An 18,830-nucleotide genomic window follows, 5' to 3' on the forward strand; every position below is an offset into this window, starting at 1 on the left:
AGACCTATCCCTCAGAAATGGTAGTTGATTTAATTACCGTTAAAGCATCTCAGAAAGAAAAAAAAATGGTGAGTTTGAGATATTTTAACAAACAATGCAAAAGCCAAAATAAAAGTAACCTGCTGGTAACTGGAATACTTAGCCAGCACTAGATGTTTTGGAGGTGTAGACAGAAAGGTCACTTCTCATTTTCATACGTAATTTGCACTGTTGGGTTCCCAAAATCTGCAAAATGGAAAGTGCCAAAAATGTCAAATAAACCAATACTCAGTAGAAGATCCAACTATTATTTTCTTGTCCAAACTCTGAGGACTCCTGGAAACTATGCACTTGGATGCTGGAGACATTACTCAGAGTAGTTTGAATGGGAGTTCAGTAGGAATAAAGACTGCAGGATTGAGCCTCATTTGTAACAAAATGTTAAATCAGCGAGGGGAAACCATATAAAACTTCCGTTCAAAATTTGATAAGTGTGGGCTGAGAAATGGGTCTGACTAAGACAGTGATTTAATACATTCCCCAGAGAGCCTCCAGCAAATTCTAACAAGTTCAAGACACAAGTAAAGACACCTTGTGCTTCCAAAGGAGGATGGCAGGCAAAACACCACCTCCTCCCTCCTTCCGGTAAATTTCCCTTGCAGTTGAGGAAATTTAGGTTGATACAGGGAGGTATAATTTATTCTGTAATTCCAGTTTGTCTCCTCTCCCATTCAGTGTATATATGGGACCATTATGTGAGTTAACAAGGAGAGATGGGCTTCGGGACTTGTAGTTAGCAGATGGCACCTACCTCTATATTTTAATCTTACCAGATGCTGGCAGTTGCCACTGAACACCTGGCTCAATGTTTGCAGGAGCAAGGCTAGCTGACTGAAACTTAACCTCAATTATACTAAGATGATGCTGGTAGTTTAAGGATAACCAGAAGATACAGGGAGGATGATACTCCATTTCTTACTGAGGGTGTATGCCCAGCCTTTGTTACTCAGCTTCACAGGCTGGAGATCGTGTTGGATGCCCAAACGCTGTTAAATGATCATATAGCAGCAGTGTCCAAGGATGCTTTTTTCTATCTGTGCATGACTATCAGTTTCTGTTTCTTTCAGATGCAAACCTTGCTGTAGGATCCATGCACTTTGTCCTCTTAAGAGAAGATGACAGCAGTGCACTCAATATGGGGCTACGTAATAAGCCAACCCCAAAACTGAAGCTGGCACAGAAGGCAGTAGCCTGCTTGTTAAATTTTGTATCTCACCAGAAGCACATGACACCAGTGTTCTCTGGTTGTTTATTGGTTTGAGAGTGGAATTTAAGATGTTTTAAGACCTAGAACACCCTACGTTGCCTGGTAGTAACATACTTAACAAACCACTTCTCTTCCCATGCAATACATCTGTCACAATCAGTTTAATTGGGTGAACTGGAGTCCTCTCCTTTTAGAAGAGAGGGAGGTAGATCCAATGAGGGACCCTGGGCTATGGAATCAACTCCCACCCCTTGTCCAAAATAACGTGGGATATTGACCTTCAGAGCACACTGCAAATTCTGTATTTTCAGCCAGAGCTGTGCGGTGAGAATGTCTTGAGAACTTAATGAAGATTCATCTTTATTGGGGCAGAAGAGTTTTTATTGAATGAAGTGTTTTGTGTTGGGGGGTCAGCTTTGCTGATGTCTTAGCAGCTGATTTTAGGTATCTATTTCATAGGTTTTGTTAGAAAGCTAAATAAATTAAAAATGTAGGGATACATATCAATATTAAACAGAAAAAAACACAAAACTCTTGAAAAAAATCAAGCTTATGATCTACTGCAGCAAAGTTCCCTGGCTCATCGATGGTGTGGAGAACTTAGAGGCTACTAATGTCTCCAGTAAAAGATATGCTGAAGTTTGCATGTGGACCAGGCACTCCATGGCCAGTAGAGAGCTTCACCAAAGTTGTTGAAGGGAAGGGAACATTAAAAGGTAACTTAAAATATTGTTTTGGTGGAAATATTTTCTAATGCTCTTATGTGTACATTCAACAGTTTTAAATTCAGTTGGCTCGTTTTTTTTAATAAACAATTCTGTTAACCTTTCACTTGTAGAGTAAACTTGTCAAACTCTGCTCCAAAACTTTCTCTGTGACCTTTTGTAGACTATAATTAATGCTGAAGCTGATATTAATATCTTGTCTGTGTGTCAATGTTCTTCAGAATCTAATTGAGCAATTTGTTGAGAGCACATGTAGAGTACATTTGACCAATCTGGCAGAGCATACATTATAAAGTATTGAACTGCTAATATAGATTATACTGTGTGCAGCTATTTTACACTATTTCTTCTGGAAAATGTGCTTGGGAAACATGGTTACCTATCTTTAACAAATTTGCCTGCCCATATATTCCTATTTTCTATCAATATCCTGGTCTACATGATTGTAATAAAGCATGCCATGTTCTTTGCACATGCAAAGGTGTACATAGAGTTTAATAAGAGTAAGCACATAGGCAATGGCCCCAGACCCGAATTTTGGCTCTTGATTCAACATTAAATGTCTGGCCATTCAACCAGTCAGGCATTTTAACACTCCTCAAAGACTCACATAGATATCTAATTATTTACACGAAAATGTCAGCGATCTGGTTGGTCTCCTCCTGCTGGCAGCCCACCAGATTGCTGCAAGAGGAATACCAGCCTCTGGATTCCAGGTGTTTTAAGCTCCCTTGGGCTCCCTGGCACATTTCCTGGGTACCGGTCCACAGTCTGTTACGTCTTCACAGAAATGGAGCCCCTCAGCCCACCAGCCTTGGATACCCCAGCACTCACCTCCCCAAGATACTCCAAATAGCTTAAACACAACCTCTCTCAGAATCCCACCAAAAGTTTGAGCTTTTGGGGTTACAGTTTAACTCTCTCTGGGGGTATGCGGTAGTTTATAACACATACTTTGCCCAGAGTCTAACACATTATTGTTCTTTAATAGCATGAGGCAGACACAATTCCATACAAAATAATAAACCCTACACACATTTCTTTGCCTCAGTTTCCTCATCGCTCCAGAACATTCTTTGGGCTGGTATCAGGATCACTCTGACAATAATAATCTGCAAGATAACAGTAGTTAACTTGTATAAACCACTGAATACAGACTGGCCTTGTCTCCCTCCCCCCGTCCACCCCACCTATTACCCACAATATATCACCTGCCTATATATATAATCCAGTGATTTCAATAGCCATCATGCGTTGTGTGGCTATAATAGCAAGAATACTGCAGGAGAGGCACTGGCAGAATGGTCATCAAAGAAAGACACAAACCTTCCTTTTGATGCAAAAGACAGAGGCACTTTCCATTCTGCCTGCTGGAACAGAGACTACAACCCAGATCTCTGTTTTCTCAGCAAAGACCAGTCCAGAATCCTTCAGAACATCTCCAGAACCATTCTTGGCAACTTTTTGCCCAGTCAGTGTAGATCAGTTAATAATCCACATTAGGATTGAACTCTCATAGACTCATAGACTTTAAGGTCAGAAGGGACCATTATGGTCATCTAGTCTGACCTCCCGCATGATGCAGGCCACAAAAGTTGACCCACCCAATTTCCCTTATCTCAGCTGTTGAAGTCTCCAGATCGTGATTTAAAGACTTCAAGTCGCAGAGAATCCTCCAGCTTGCGACCCCTGCCCTATGCTGCGGAGGAAGGCAAAAAACCTCCAGGGCCTCTGCCAATCTACCCTGGAGGAAAATTCCTTCCCGACCCCAAATATGGCGATCAGTAGAACCCCGAGCATAAAGGCAAGATTCTCCAGCCGGACCCACATTTTACCAGCGATGGCACGTTATTGCCTAATTGACTAAAATCACGTTATCCCATCAAACCATTCCCTCCATAAACTTATCTAGCCTAATCTTGAAGCCAGAGAGGTCTTTCGCCCCCACCGTTTCCCTCGGAAGGCTGTTCCAAAATTTCACCCCTCTGACAGTTAGAAACCTTCATCTAATTTCAAGCCTAAACTTCCCCACGGCCAGTTTATATCCATTCGTTCTCATGTCCACATTAGTACTGAGCTGAAATAATTCCTCTCCCCCCCTGGTATTTATCCCTTTGATATATTTAAAGAGAGCAATCATATCCCCCCTCAGCCTTCTTTTGGTTAGGCTAAACAAACCGAGCTCCTCGAGTCTCCTTTCATAGGAAAGGTTTTCCATTCCTCGAATCATCCTAGTGGCCCTTCTCTGTACCCGTTCCAGTTTGAGTTCATCCTTTTTAAACATGGGAGACCAGAACTGCACGCAGTACTCCAAATGAGGTCTCACCAGCGCCTTGTATAACGAAAGCAGCACCTCCTTGTCCCTACTAGAAATACCTCGCCTAATGCATCCCAAGATCGCATTAGCTTTTTTCACAGCCACGTCACATTGCCAGCTCATAGTCATCCTGCGATCAACCAGGACTCCGAGGTCCTTCTCCTCCTCCGTCACTTCCAACCTATGCGTCCCCAGCTTATAACTAAAATTCTTGTTAGTCATCCCTAAATGCATCACCTTACACTTCTCACTATTAAATCTCATCCTATTATTATTACTCCAATTTACAAGGTCATCCAAGTCTCCCTGCAGAATATCCCGATCCTCCTCCGAATTGGCAATGCCTCCCAACTTTGTGTCATCCGCAAACTTTATAAGCCCACTCCTACATTTGGTTCCGAGGTCAGTAATAAATAGATTAAATAAAATCGGACCCAAAACCGAACCTTGAGGAACCCCACTGGTGACCTCCCTCCAACCTGACAGTTCGCCTTTCAGTACTACCTGCTGCAGTCTCCCCTTTAACCAGTTCTTTATCCACCTCTGGATTTTCATATCGATCCCCATCTTTTCCAATTTAACCAATAATTCCTCATGCGGTACCGTATCAAACGCTTTACTAAAATCGAGGTATATTAGATCCACCGCATTTCCTTTATCTAGAAGGTCTAAACTCTAGTAATCATGTCATCACTCAAACTGTGATAGAACTTTCAAAAGGCAAACTGACCAGGATTCACTGTGAAAATGGAGGCCACCATTAATGCAATTCCACCAAAGCCCAAAAATGTTGATTGTTTCACCTGCCTCATCTGAATAGCTGCAAGAAAAAACATCTCCTGCACCTATTGAAAATGATACACTCTTTCAGGATGCTGAAAACTAGAGACAGAAAGACCATTAAAGGAGTATCAAATGTCTCATGAAGCAAACCCAGCAACATCCCTACTAGAGTTACTGAATTAGTGAATTAGTCCTCCATCAAAGATGAATGAAGATGGCTGATGCTTTGGACTTAACCAAGCTTTGCATCTGGAGTGAGTAATTATTATGTCTGCTTGAGGCTGCAAACTGTGTGAAACATTGAAACCATGAAGTCTCAGCTGATGGAGTCACAAGAATGCTTCTTATGAACTCAAAAGCACCAGGGTACAAGCAAAGTGTCCAGAGAGCTCCAACAAATAGCACACTACCCACCTCATCCCCTCAACCACTGCCCTTCACTGTTGAGGAGGTAGATAAGGCCCTCACACCCATGAAAGCTGGGAAACCTGCAGGACCTGATGGTGTCTCTCCAAAATTTCCTGAAGACATCAGTCCCAAGGGATGGAAATGGTTGGCAGCACTGTTCTCCGATATCCATTCCTCAGGGTTCATTCCAAGGATTTGGTGTGAGGCTATGGTTATTGCCATTGCCAAGCCTAGGAACTCAATCAGTAATTCCTCATCATACTCACCCATATTACTATTCTGCAAATCATACAAGCTAATGGAGAAAATATTACCGGCAAGGATCATGCTGCTTGTAGAAACAATGTTACTGAATGAACCAATGGGTTTCTGACCAGGCTGCAGCTGCACCGATCAAGTATTAGCTTTACCAACACAAACTGAGGTGGGATTCCAGTGAAAACATATCACCAAGACCGCTTTTTTAGGTGTATCTGCTGTCTATGACACTGAAAGCCACCAAAATTATCCCATGCAACGGATTCATAAAATTCCTCTGAGAAGTTCTGATCAGTCTGTAGACCGAGGTCCACTGTGCTTCAGTAGCAGCAGCCCTGGGAACTACAAGTTGTGGACTACAAACTGCAGCATGTTGGGAGAATTTCCTGGTTCCTGCCAGAGGAAGTACCCTCTGCCCCTCCCAGCAGGAAGTTTCAGCATTGACTCAAGCTGGGAGCATGTAGCAGGCAAGCAGAGAGGAGGCTGCTGGACTGTAATCTTGTTATGTGATTCTTTACAGAATAAAACCTTGTTCCTGGTGGTTTGTCTGAGTGGGTCTGGTCTGAGGTGAATAAACACTGACACACAAGCACAGCACACAGAGGAGCCTCAGGCATAGTTTCCCAAAGTTGTGTAAAATGCCCCAAGGCAGGCTTCCCCTAACTGGAACAAATTCATACTGGGCCAGTGAACAAGACGGGGACCACAGTAGGTTTTGTGTTTTCCTTAGTAACCAGATCAGCAGGCCATGCACTCTCAACAGTGGCCTCAAAGGGATCAGTCCTAACACCAATCCTGATCTACACCAGTGACTTTCCTCAGACATCATTATAGAAATTTGTTTATGCTGATAACACTACACTGGCTACACAGATATGGTATTTATTTACCATAGAACAAATCCTAACCAAGGACTTTAAAACCATGGAAGAATATTTCTTATATTGAGAGCTAAAACCAAGCCTCACTAAGACTGTGTTCTCAGCATTTTATCTAAATTATATGAAGGCTAGGGCAGAACTGCATGTGTACTTCTGTGTCCAGCAGATAAGACCTGAGCTTCCCTCAAAATATCTTGGGGTGACATTAGACTGAAGCCTCATGCACCACCAGCTCCCCAAATAAATAACAAGACAAAATAAAGATGCATGTAAATCTCATTCAGAAATTGTCAGGAATGACCTGTGGAGCCAATGCAAAAAGTCTCTGGACATTTTCACTGGCCCTTTTCTACTCTACTGCAAAATACTGCTTACCTATCTAGATACATAGCTCCCACACATTATTTGTCAGTTCTCAACACCTCCATGCAGATCATTACAGACACGGTAAAATCAATGCCACAACCTGAGCTTCCCATACTGACACCCACTCAAATTGGTTGTGACATGAGAATCCTTCGGGAATCCCGTTGTATTCAAGGGAACAAGGATCTTGCAATGCATATGAAGACCTAAATAACATACTGAGATTCTGACTCAAATCCAGCAAATCTTTCTGGCATGCAGTGCAAGAGCTTGAAGACATGGGGTTTTCCCCCAAAGATCAATGGCAAGCAAGGTGGAAGGATGCCAACATCCCAAACAAACACCTCATCGAGGACCCAGTGGCTTTTCACTCCCATGGAAAATGTGGTCCACTCAGTACCACATCCACTCATCATATGGCAGATGCACCTACCACCTCCATAAATGAAAACTGAGACACAATCTATTTGTGACTGCAGAAACATACTTCAAACTATGGAAGACCTCATAAGACAATGTCCCAAATGATCATATCCTGGTTGTATCTCTACCATCCACTCAGTATCATCTGAAGCAATCAGTTGGATTTCCTGCCTAGACTTAAACATCTAGCATTGCTGGTTTTAAGCCATAGGAAGAAAACAGGTACATTATGTAAAAGTGCCTATATAACTTAGGAGCCTGAATTCCATTTTCAAAAGTGACTGAGGGACAGATTTTCAAAGATATTTCTGTACGTAAAGATGCAGATTGGCACCTATTGGAACTTTCAAAACTTCCCTTTGGTGCTAGGTTGCCTATATGTTTTTGAAAAATCCCACTGGGTACCTTTCTGTATCTTTAGGCACCTAAATAAATTTGTAAATCTGTCCCTAAGTGCCCGAGTCACTTGAAAATGAGACTTAGGCCTGCATTGTTAAAGGGATTTAGGCATTGCCTGGCTGAGTGGAGCAATGTCTAAACCCTTGGTGGCTGCCGCCTAGTGGATTTTCCAGCCCTGAGTTAGGTGATTCCATGCCATTAAGGCTCCCTATAGAGTGCATGGGGGTAGCTAAGCACTTAAGATAAAAAATTCAGAAGCGAGGCAGCTGAGCAGGGAGCTACCTAAGCTAGTCAAGAGTGAAATACTAGGGTGAGGAGAGGGACTTAGGTGCCTAAGCAGTTGGCCTGGCGCATCTCACGAATGGGCCAGAAATGGGCACTTTCCTCTACTCAGGATCCTAAGCTGCAAACCCTTTCCTGCAGGTAGGTACCTAAACCAAGTCAGCTGCTTAAGTAACCCAAGTCCTATGAGCCAAAACTCTCTCTCTGTCTCCTGCTCATGCTCAATACATTCTCTCAATTTCATGCCACATGTTCCTGTGCCCCAGGCAGCCAGTTGTGAAGGTGTTGTGCTGCCCCTCAACCTATCAGTATCCTGTATCCATTCTTCCTGCTGCAGGGGCTGACAGGTATCGGGTCTTAGGTGTGCTCAGAATACATCTACAGGACCAATTCCTGCTGGCAACATAAGCATCATCCATCTAATTCAAACACTTGAAGGCCTCTAGGATTTTGCCTTGAGCTCGGGCTCCAAGCCGCTCTTTAGCTGTAGGGTGGCAACAGTGCTTATGCTACTTTGAAAATGCTGACTGTTGGAAACTTAGGCACCTAGCTGGCTGCTTAGGTGCCTACCCCCTTCTAAAAATCCGGCCCTTAGGTGCTTTTGAAATTTGTAACCATAGTCAACACTCAGGATTTCAGCCATGTGTGTAGTTGCAGCAGTGCAAATCCCTAGCTTAGACAGGCAATACTGTGACTTAAACCTGTACATCTTACCCCTGCTTGGAACCAGAATATGTTGCCCCAGGGAAAACATGGCTTATAGTGGCTAGACGGGACCATCATGATAATCTAGTCTGAACTCCTGCACATTGCAGGCCACAAAACACACCCACCCACTCCTGTAATAGACTCCTATTCTCTGGCTGAGTTACTGAAATCCTCAAATCACAATTTAAAGACTTCAAGTTACAGAGACTCCACCAATTATTCTAGTTTAAACTTGCAAGGAAGGCTAACAGCCCCCCCCCCCCCAAAACCCAAAACTAGGGCTTCTGCCATTCTGACCTGAGAGGAAATTCCTTTCCAACTCCAAATATGGCTATCAGTTGGACCCTGAGCATGTCTGCAAGACCCAGATATCTGGGGGGAAAATCAGTGAAATTACTCTGAGTCCTCCCCATCTAGTGTCCCATCTCCGGCTGTTGGGGATATTTGCTACTAGCAGTCACAGATGGGCCACATGCCATTGAAGGCAGTATCATCATACAATCCCCTCCATAAACGTATCATGCTCAGTCTTGAAGCGAATTAGGTTTTTTGCCCTCACTCCTCCCCTTAGAAGTTCGGCTATTGCAGAACTTCACTCCTCTGATGGTTAGAAACCTTCATCTAATTTCAAGCCAAAACTTGTTGATGGCCAGCTCATAGCCATTTGTTCTCGTGTCAGCTTTGGCATTTAACTTTAATAACTTCTCTCCTTCCCTGGTATTTACCCCTCTGATTTATTTTTAGAGAGCAATCATATTTCCCCTCAGCCTTCGTTTGGTTAGGTTAAACAAGCCAAACTCTTCGAGTCTCCTCTCATAAGGTAGACTTTCCATTCTTCTGATCATCCTAGAAGCCCTTTTCTGCACCTGTTCCAATTTGAATTCATCTTTCTTAAACATGGGAGACCAGAATTGCATACACTATTCCAGATGAGGTCTCACCAGTGACTTGTATAATGGTACTAACACTTCCCTATCTCTACTGGAAATACCTCGCCTGACACATCCTAGGATTACATAAATCTTTTTCACAGCCTCATTAGATTGGTAATTCATAGTCATTTTGTGATCAACCGATACACCCAGAACTTTTTCCTCCTCTCTTGCTTCCAACTGATAAATCCACAGTTTATAGCAAAAAGTATTGTTGTTAGTCCCTAGATGCATAATCTTTCATTTTGCACTATTACATTTTATCACATTTTCATTACTTCAGTTTACAAGGTCATTGAGATCTTCTTGTATGATATTCCGGTCCTCCTCTGTGCTGGCAATACTTCCTAACTTTGTATCATCTTCCAATTTTATGAGCACATACCCATTTTTATGCCAAGGTCATTAATGAAAATGTTAAATAAAATTAGTGCCAAAACCAATCCTGAAGACCTCCACCAGTGACCTCCCTCGAGCCTGACAGTTGACCTTTCAGTCTGACCCGTAGTAGTCTCCCGTTTAACAGTTCCTTATCCACCTTTCAATTCTCATATTAACCCCCATCTTCTCCAATGTAACTGATAATTTCCCATGTGGAAAGTATCATATGCCTTATTGAAATCCAGGTAGATTAAATTTACAGCATTCCCTTTGTCTAAAAATCTCAGTTATCTTCTCAAAGAAAGAGATCAGGTTGGTCTGGCATGATCTACCTTTTGTAAAACCATGTTGCATTTTATCACAATTACCATTTACCTCTATGTTCTTTACTACTTTCTCTACTTAGAATGAGTTTATAGCAATGCAGCTACACTGGGGCTGTCCACCAATGGAAGTAACTGAGGCAAATTGTCAATATAGGCAAAGCATGTGTTTTCATTCACTTGCATCCCAAGTGACATAACCACTGGACTATTGGCTATTTTGGATATACAGAAATTGCATTCTGGGCCTGAGGAAGTTTCCTATGAAAAAAAAAAAGGACCACACCTAGGGGGAAATTCTACCCCCTTTTAATTCAGTAGCATAGCTGTCATGTTTTTCAACAGAAGCAGAATTTCAGTCCTAGAGTTTCGTCTTTTGCACAGGAAGCCTACTCATCCATATCCTCTGCTGAGTGGTCCAAAGTCCGTTGAACACAATGGGAATCTGTCCACTCACATCAACGGGCTTTGGATATGGCCCCTGGAGTGCAACAAGTTTGTGCACCACACTGGGAAAGGCAGGATTACAGCCGTAGTGATTTTTAGCTGAGGATATAAGAGAACAGACCCTCCAGATTCAGTCTGTGCAGCTCAGTACCAGTGTTATCCTCAACAACAAGGATCAAAGTATTCATAAAGTCTAGTGGAGAAAATAATAATAATGTTGTTAACCTTTAACCCAGATAGCCTTACAGCTTGAATAAAAGAAAGGTAGACACAGTTGTGTTATTAATTACCATATTATATTTCCCAGGATATAAAAATTAATAAAATATGGATCTCTAACCTATTCACAGTGTTTTGTAGTAATTACGTTGTCACTACACTTGCTAGGTTTTTGAAAATAATATTTTATGAACTTTATGCTTACCTGGAAGTAGAATATTTTCCTCCCTAGAAGAATACAAATAAAATTATTTATTTCACTGGGTTTCTTTAAAAACCATATAACATATTTAATAAAGGTTATAATCCAATAGATTTGTTTAAAAGAAATTGTCTACACTAAAAACAAAACAAAACAAAACAAAAACACATACATTACACTACATGTAGAATTTGGTGTGTTTTAAAATACTTCTTTTTCACATAATTAAGTACATGTACAGAATGTGGAAACCTGGTGCTGAAACAAATATTACATGTGCCTATAAATTAATGTGTCCCCTTAGGAAAATGAAATTTCACAGTGTAATTACCCCGTTTCTTCACAGAAGACATAAAGAAATTTATGGAACTAATTACTGTGATAATGAAGAGGGATTTTTTGTCTCTCTTTCAGTGCAATCCCACCTAAAAGGAAGAAATGGGGAAATGTAACTCATTGAACTCCCCGGCAGCTCCACTGTTATATATTTATTATTATTAGAAACTGAGGTGTTTTATTACTTTTGTGTCGGTACTAAATATAAACATCCAATATAAGGCAAGAGATTTTGTAATGGGTTTCTGCTAGCACCTCAACCATTCATCTCCAAATCTTACAAGTTAAATTACTATAGATTAAACCAAAAGTCCATATTTAAAGCATTATTGCAGGTTTCATGCACAGTATGTCCCTCTTCCTCTGTTCTAGAATCCTTTGTAATGTAGTCTGTGAAGGGCCCCATTAAATCACTTCTTTCATCATAGGAAAACTTGAGTAGAGTGTCTGGATGCTCATCTATAGGACCATCCTGTAAGACACCAAAGTGGTTACAGCAATACATTGTAATCTAGGGTCTCTTATAATAATAGTTATTACTGAGCACCTTTCATCTGAAGATCTCAAAACCCTTCATAATTATTAACTAAATTAATTTTCTAGAGGCCGTATTCCTATGTTTACACTTGAGATTGCATCTCAGGTGGCCAGCCAGATAAGTGAGATGTTTATACATTTAAGGGACACTGTTAACATGAAATTTTGTCAATTAAAAAAAAAAAGAGTTCAAAGCCATTTCAGGTATCACCCTTGCCCGTGTCTCCCTGGCAGTTTTTGTGGGTTTTTTTTTTACAAATGCATTTTACTATGTTTCTCTCTCTGTGAGGTGTATAAAATACACTTGCAAATAGCAAGGGAAACTATAGTGACATTTTCACACTGAAAAAGTGAAACAAATGATGCACACGTGCCAAATGCCAAAACAATCTTAGTTGCTGTTTGTAACAACAGTTGGTAAACAATATTCAGACACGTGTGATTACTAACTTGATTATGTCCCTTTAAAGTGGGTATAACTTGACAAAAAGTACATGTTGTATAAATTCATCCCTCTTAAGGCTCAGTCATGGCTTTGCCAGGTGCCCTGATCAAGGGACAACATGTTGTTCCATTGCTCCTGGAACAGATTCTCTAAGGGCACAGTAGACTCTCAGAGTGATGAACACCAGAATTACAAACTGACCAGTGAATAACATACCTCATTTGGAACCGGAAGTATGCAATCAGGCAGCAGCAGAGACAAAAGAAAAAAAAGCAAACAGTACAGTATTATGTTAATTGTAAACTACTAAATAAAGAAAGGGAAAGCAGCATTTTTCTTCTGCATAGTAAAGTTTCAAAGCTGTATTAAGTCAATGTTCAGTTGTAAACTCTTGAAAGAACAATCATGTTTTTTTCAGAGTTACAAACATTTCAGAGTTATGAACAACCTCCATTCCTGAGGTATTCAGAACTCAGGTTCTACTCTATGTCTAGAAGTGACATGATAGGCTGAAGAGATTAGCTGCCCCAAGTACATAAGAACACCATACTGGTCAGAGCTATGCTCCATCTAGCCCAGCATCCTGCCTCTGCCAGTTACTAGTGACAGATGCTTCAGAGGGAAGGAACAGAACAGAACAATTCTGTGTAATCCATCCCATCATCCAGTCCCAGCTTCTGGCAGTCAAAGATTTAGGGACACCCAGAGCATGAGGTTGCATCCCTGACCATCTGGCTAATAGCCGTTGATGGACATATCCTCCGTGAACTTATCTAATTTTTTTTAACCGAGTTATATTTTTGGCTTTCAAAACATCCCCTGGCAATGAATTCCATAGATTAACTGTGTGTTGTGTGAAGAAGTACTTCCTTTTGTACTTCCTTCCTTCCTGCTGCCAATTAATTTAATTGGGTGACTGCTAGTTCTTGTGTTATGAAAAGGGGTAAATAAAACTTCCCTATTCACTTTCTCCACACCATTCATGATTTTACTGATCTCTACCATATCACCCTTTATTTGCCTCTTTTCTAAGTTGAACAGTCCCAGTCTTTGTAATCTCTCCTTAAATGAATTCCATCCCCCTAATAATGTTTATTGTCCTTCTCTGCACCTTTTCCCAATTCTAATATATCTTTTTTTGAAATGGGGCAACCAGAACTGCACACAGTATTCAAAGTGGGTGTACCATGGATTTATATATTGGTATTATAATATGTTCTGTTTAATTATCTATTCCTTTCCTAATGGTTCCTAACATTCTGTTAGCTTTTTTTGACTACTGCTGCACATTGACTGAATGTACATGCCTAGGGTTTCAAACGGCATTATATTTGGGGCACCTAGCCCATCTTGTGGCACAAACTACGAAGCCTACACTGCTATTTTTAGCACACTAGCTCAATCAAAGCTAGCACATATATATCTACCTGAACTGGAAATTACACCTCAAGCTACAGTGTAGACCAGGGGTCAGAAACCTCTGGCATGCGGCTCGCCAGGGTAAGCACCCTGGCAGGCCGGGCCAGTTTGTTTACCTACCACGTCGGCAGGTTCAGCCGATCGCGGCTCCCACTGGCCACGGTTCACCGTCCCAGGCCAATGGGGACTGCGGGAAGTGGTGTGGGCAAGGGATGTGCTGGCCGCGGCTTCCCGCCTCCCCCATTGGCCTAGGACGGTGAACCGCGGCCAGTGGGAGCCGCGATCAGCCGAACCTGCCGATGCGGCAGGTAGACAAACTGGCCCGGCCCGCCAGGGTGCTTACCCTGGCGAGCCGCATGCCAGAGGTTGCCAACCCCTGGTGTAGACTTACCCTAAGAGTCACAATTCTCCTGGTTCTAAGGGGGAAATACTCTGAATTGGGGCTCTATTTGTTGCAATGTACTTCCCTCAGAACGTTGACCTAGCTATATTAAATGGTACATACAGGGGTGTAGCCAAGGTCTGTCAAGGTCTGGAGCAGGTATCCAGTGCCAAGGAACTCCTTATGCCCCCTCTGCAGCCACACAAACCAACAACAATCTGGCTCCTTAATAAATACGTTAATTAGAACAAACATGGAGCTTCTTTCTATGCAATAATACCAGTATTATCCTCATCACTCATGCTCTACCCATTAAAGAACTCCCAGCACTACTATCAATAATAAATAGAATTAAAATTTCTACCTTGTTGAATGCTATTTGTCAAAGTTAACTGCCAGAAAAAAATAAATTCACTCATTTATGACACCATGATTCACTTATCATTCCTCTCTTCATTCTACCTACACTGACAACCCATGAAAGCCAAAAATAAAGGCGGCTTTACAAGGATTCCAACTGTGGGATAATGGCTACACAAAAGCATAATGTCTGCTGTTTCAGATGCAAAGTTAATTAATTTAATAGAACACATCTGGAGGCAAACTAATGAAGGCAGAGTCTGTCAATTATCACAATATTTTTTTTTTAAACAAAGATTTTGCATTTTATGGAAATGTTATTCCTCCCCCTAACAGCCAACTTCTCAGAGAACCAAGGCAAGAATATGAATTCACAGAAGTTTTCCTTTTTTTTAAATCTATGCTTGTATATACTCTGTGTGTGTGTTTGAGTGCATACGCGTGTGCACTGGATGTTGGGAACAATATTTACTTATGTATGTGTCTATTTGTATAAATTTATATACATGTATTTATGTAAATGAATACAAATTCATAAATTCTCATGGCATTTACATTGTATTTGAAACCATTTTAGGGCTTCTTACCCAATACTTACTCCAATGACCTCCATGGAAGTGTTGCCTGATTAAGAACTGCAAGGGCTAGATCGTGGGCCAGATCTGCAGCTGATGTACACAGCTGAAATTCTGACCCTGTGCCTTCAAAGCACATCCCCTTCTTAGGGGGATACGGGGGGATCCTCTTGGCACTGTGTCTGAGCAGATACACATTGTATAGATGCTCAGGGCCTGGCCAAACACAATCTAATTCTTCATGCCAGAAAACCTCTAGCTATGTAAAATCATAGCAAATGCATACAAAAAAATTAACAAGTGAAATCTTAGTCCTTCAAGTTAGTAATGGGACAAATCTGAAAAAGACAGGAGGCTTGACTCTGTTTTGGTGACAGTCCATGTGGATTAGCTGAATGAAGGATTTGTTCAAGCATGAATTGCTGAAGAGGCTGTTAGAATAATGGAGGATACTGATTTTCAAAATTATCGTTGTGCATGTTGAAGACTGTGTTACTTTATTTGTTAAGAGTTAATTGTGAGGGATCCTGAACATCTGTAACTCTTGTTGACAGCAATAGGAGATGCTGGGGCTTAGAACCTCTCAGGCAGCTTCTTAAATAAATGTTTTTAATATATACTACTTAAATATATGTTTGTTTTTCTATTGCACTTCTATGCTTGTTCTTCCTTATCTTTTGCTATCCCTTTTCTCTCTAACATTTCTCTTCCATGTGGCTGTCTCTCTGCTCTGGTCTTCTGACGCTCTTTCCTATGGCAGTCTCCTATCTATTAATCATTTTCATTTGTTGGTTGAATGGTAGAACTAAATTGCTCCTCTTCTTGGTTAACTGATGTTGATAGATATCCCCTCTGACACTCAGATTATCTATCCGGAACAAAATAGACACAGATCTGAATTTTGCATATAAATTATTATTTATTTTTTGTTGAATTCCAATAGCATGCTCAGTGCTGTAGTGAGCACAGAAGAAAACAGTCCATACTCCAAAGGTATATTTGTGTATAGATAGTTAGATATGACAGAAAATACAGAAATACAGGTCAGGGACATAAATGCATTGGTGAACCACAAAAAGCCTAGTATTAAAATGGAGAACTTTTAACTTTTCTTTTCTTAATATAGTTTCATTCTTTGATGGATTATTGTCCAAAGACCTCATAGAAGTGTGTTTAGTAGTGGAATTTGATTGAAGAGAGTTATGAATGGTAAACAAGTACAGGGAATTGCTCCAAAAATAATTAACAATACAGAATAATTCACAGAGGCAGGAGAGGAAGAAAGATACAAAGGTAACAGCAAGATAGCAAACATGGCCATGGCAACAGAGGGAGTAGGAAAAAAATGAAAGCGGAAATGTAGCTGAGCAGTAGAAAATTTGAAAGTGAGGGTCTTCCCCAACTCCATTTGTCCATGTGTCTCCCAAATTTCAAGCCAGGACATTGAATAGGTGTCAGCATTTCAATAAATTATGTGCCAATGGACAAGTGACACTGAGTCATATTTAAGGGCTGAATCCCTCCAAAAAATGTATACTGTTGATTGTGGAATAATGCTACCCTGCCTTAGAGATGTAGAAAGGGTTACTGGGAGCAAAATGAAATGACTCTATTCCTTCTTCTTAGATATGTCACCTAAATGCAAGCGGTCCCACTGATTTGTTTTTTCTCCTTTCCCTTGAGACTCTTTCCCTTAGTTTCTTCTAGTTGTTTATTGCACTGCAGTGTTCATGTAGCCCTAGATATAACAACCATCTTTCATCCCAACCACTGGAAGGCATACAGTATATTGGTGCTGTCAGTAATCTAAGTTAAACAGCCTTCCCTTTTTCATAGTTTCTTGTGGCACATTCAGGGGCAGGTGTGGGGCAGAAAAATTTCGGCTGTTAAACTGATATGATTGATGATGGGGGCCCACTGAAGATTATAAAGGGCATGAGCTGACGCAAAAAGCAGAATTTTGTTTAACAATGGGATAAAAGGAACATTTAAGGCAGTAAGGAGACCTGGATAGAGGCCAGCCAAAGTGTGCTTTTTCTAAAAGCCAGCCACCTAGCAGCTTGTGTACTATTCTATCAAATTTATTTAAAATAGACATTAGTTTATTGTTCATTTTTTTCTAATGTTGAATAAAAACAATGAACCTGCAATTTGTATTCAGCATTTTGACTCTGCCATAATAAACTGAGTTCCTTTAGGAACCACCCTTCTGGTACTTCACACAACAGTATAACATGCTGGTTATAAGCTTGAGAAGAAGAGTAGATATACAAGAGAAATGGTATTTAGACACCAAATACATGAACTGGAAATGACAGATGAGCAATGCATCTAGTGTTTCAATTTGAACAGGAGAGACATCTTGTACTTCTGGGATCTAGTCTCCAGGCAACTGGAGATTGGAATAAAGCATTCATTTCCTTCCTGTTCTACAACAGTAACCTCTGAATAATATGAGCAAAGAACTAGAGAAGGACACATTTGGTACTGGGTACAAAGTATTATAAAGAATGCATAGTAGGGATGGTGATCTTTCTGAACATGCCAGTGCTTTATTTCATTCCTAATTGCTACGTTTGAACCCAGTTCAATGGTCATAGTTTCCAAACCTATCACAAAGAACAATGACATCTCAGAGAAGGATTCTACACCTTTGCTTTTCCTAATCTTTTACGGAGTGATTGACTGCTCTCATTGTATTGTTGGGACATGACACAAGTGTGGATGATATGACAGGCAACACCTGCACAGAAGAAACTTGCACATTGATGGTGCATGATGTCTGGAACCTCAGGGCTACATTTCTTTATCATTATCTTGGGTATAAATGATATTATACTTACAACTAGCAGTCAGCCAGATGTTGAAATTCAAATTTCCAAGCTCTAATCATGCATGCTGTACAATGATGAATAAATATAGTTACACTGAATATCTTAAAACTTTTATCTTATTACTAAAATATAATCTGGACCGTATATAATCTGGACCAATAGCATGCTCAGTGCTGTAGTTCGAGAAGCACAAGATATACCATAATAAGCATGTCTTCTTTTATTATCCACCATAATCCTTTCATTACTAGAGTTGTATGGACTTTCTTGTTTACATTTTGCAATTTTTCTGCAGTAAGAATTGAGATTTTCATCAAAACGTATTAATTTGTTCTAGGACAAAATCTATTCAAATTTACCAGGGAAAGTAGCTAAATTTTGCGCTTGAAAAACTTGTCTTCTTTGTGGTAGTAAATTTATGGGCAGGCAAGACCTTAAAATCTTTATAGAGGCATGATAACAAACATGGCACCGCTCCTAAACTTCTCCATGGTAATGTCTGTCACCTCAAGATTAAGTTTTACCCTTCTGAAAGCCATGATTCCTTAGTTATAGATCTTGTGACATATACTTATACTGCGCAGTGTGTAGGGTTACCATATGTGGAGTGTCCCAAAAGAGGACACTCCACGGGGCCCCGGC

This window comes from Terrapene carolina, unplaced genomic scaffold (assembly GCF_002925995.2).
Source record: "Terrapene carolina triunguis isolate 2854851 unplaced genomic scaffold, T_m_triunguis-2.0 Scaffold17, whole genome shotgun sequence".
NCBI lineage: Eukaryota > Metazoa > Chordata > Testudines > Emydidae > Terrapene > Terrapene triunguis.